Here is a 2,500-nt window from a genome sequence, read left to right as displayed (position 1 = left end):
TAGCTTGTTAGCATTTTTTTTAGCTAATTTGGAAGGTATACACCTCATAGTCAGATATTTTGGTACTTGACGAAACTTACTGATAGCATGCTGATGTTAGCATGTTAGCTTTTGTAGTCATTTTGAAGGCACACACCTCATAGTCAGATGTATTTGGTACTTGACGAAACTTACTGATAGCATCATGATGTTAGCATGTTAGCTTTTGTAGTTATTTTGAAGGTACACACCTCAGAATCAGATATCTTGGTACTTGTTGCATGTTAACACTAGCATGTTAGCCTTTTTTTTTTTTTTTTAGCTAATTTGGAAGGTATACACCTCATAGTCAGATATTTTGGTACTTGACGAAACTTACTGATAGCATGCTGATTTTAGCATGTTAGCTCTTGTAGTTATTTTGAAAGCACACACCTCAGTCAGATATCTTGGTACTTGTTGCATGTTAACACTAGCATGTTAGCATTTTTTTTTTAGCTAATTTGGAAGGTGTACACCTCAGAGTCAGATATTTTGGTACTTGACAAAACTTACTGATAGCATGCTAATTTTAGCATGTTAGCTTTTCTAGCTATTTTGAAGGCACACACCTCATAGTCAGATATTTTGGTACTTGACGAAACTTACTGATAGCATGCTGATGTTAGCATGTTAGCTTTTGTAGTTATTTTGAAGGCACACACCTCAGAATCAGATATCTTGGTACTTGTTGCATGTTAACACTAGCATGTTAGCCTTTTTTTTTTTTTTTTTTAGCTAATTTGGAAGGTATACACCTCATAGTCAGATATTTTGGTACTTGACAAAACTTACTGATAGCTTGCTAGTGTTAGCATGTTAGCTTTTGTAGTTATTTTGAAGGCACACACCTCAGAGTCAGATATCTTGGTACTTGTTGCATGTTAGTGCTAGCATGTTAGCATTTTTTTTTTAGCTAATTTGGAAGGTATACACCTCATAGTCAGATATTTTGGTACTTGACAAAACTTACTGATAGCATGCTGATGTTAGTATGTTAGCATTTTTTTAGATAATTTGGAAAGTATACACCTCAGAGTCAGATATTTTGGTACTTGACAAAACTTACTGATAGCATGCTAATGTGAGCATGTTAGGTTTTCTACTTATTTTGAAGGCACACACCTCAGAGTCAGATATCTTGGTACTTGTAGCATGATAGCATTTTTTAAAATCTAAATTGGAAGGTATACACCTCATAGTCAGATATGTTGGTACTTGACAAAACTTACTGATAGCATGCTGATGTTAGCATGTAAGCTTTTGTAGTTATTTTGAAGGCACACACCTCAGAATCAGATATCTTGGTACTTGTTGCATGTTAACGCTAGCTTGTTAGCATTTTTTTTTTAGCTAATTTGCAAGGTATACACCTCAGAGTCAGATATTTTGGTACTTGACAAAACTTACTTATAGCTTGCTAATGTTAGCATGTTAGCTTTTGTAGTTATTTTGAAGGCACACACCTCAGAGTCAGATATCTTGGTACTTGTTGCATGTTAGTGCTAGCATGTTAGCATTTTTTTTAGCTAATTTGGAAGGTATACACCTCATAGTCAGATATTTTGGTACTTGACAAAACTTACTGATAGCATGCTGATGTTAGTATGTTAGCATTTTTTTAGATAATTTGGAAAGTATACACCTCAGAGTCAGATATTTTGGTACTTGACAAAACTTACTGATAGCATGCTAATGTGAGCATGTTAGGTTTTCTAGTTATTTTGAAGGCACACACCTCAGAGTCAGATATCTTGGTACTTGTAGCATGATAGCATTTTTTTAAATCTAAATTGGAAGGTATACACCTCATAGTCAGATATGTTGGTACTTGACAAAACTTACTGATAGCATGCTGATGTTAGTATGTAAGCTTTTGTAGTTATTTTGAAGGCACACACCTCAGAGTCAGATATCTTGGTACTTGTTGCATGTTAACGCTAGCTTGTTAGCATTTTTTTTTTAGCTAATTTGCAAGGTATACACCTCAGAGTCAGATATTTTGGTACTTGACAAAACTTACTTATAGCTTGCTAATGTTAGCATGTTAGCTTTTGTAGTTATTTTGAAGGCACACACCTCAGAGTCAGATATCTTGGTACTTGTTGCATGTTAGTGCTAGCATGTTAGCTTTTTTTTTTTAGCTAATTTGGAAGGTATACACCTCATAGTCAGATATTTTGGTACTTGACAAAACTTACTGATAGCATGCTGATGTTAGTATGTTAGCATTTTTTTAGATAATTTGGAAAGTATACACCTCAGAGTCAGATATTTTGGTACTTGACAAAACTTACTGATAGCATGCTAATGTGAGCATGTTAGGTTTTCTAGTTATTTTGAAGGCACACACCTCAGAATCAGATACCTTGGTACTTGTTGCATGTTAACACTAGCATGTTAGCATTTTTGTTAGCTAAATTGGAAGGTATACACCTCATAGTCAGATATGTTGGTACTTGACGAGACTTACTGATAGCAT

General features: G+C 34.6%; 1 protein-coding gene and 1 long non-coding RNA gene across 3 annotated transcripts in view; one reads left to right on the top strand and one right to left on the bottom strand.

Annotated features, from left to right (window-relative positions):
• The window catches only part of LOC133642897 (uncharacterized), a 58,362-nt gene that overhangs the window by 31,873 nt on the left and 23,989 nt on the right, over nucleotides 1-2,500 (top strand). The gene's annotated exons all lie outside the window — the stretch shown is intronic.
• Nucleotides 1-2,500, bottom strand: part of evplb (envoplakin b) — a 33,283-nt gene that overhangs the window by 30,390 nt on the left and 393 nt on the right. The window lies entirely within an intron of this gene.

Source organism: Entelurus aequoreus, linkage group LG25 (assembly GCF_033978785.1).
Source record: "Entelurus aequoreus isolate RoL-2023_Sb linkage group LG25, RoL_Eaeq_v1.1, whole genome shotgun sequence".
NCBI classification, from domain to species: Eukaryota; Metazoa; Chordata; class Actinopteri; order Syngnathiformes; family Syngnathidae; genus Entelurus; species Entelurus aequoreus.
Note: the sequence above shows the minus strand (reverse complement) of the source record. Positions and strands in the feature narration are given on the sequence as shown.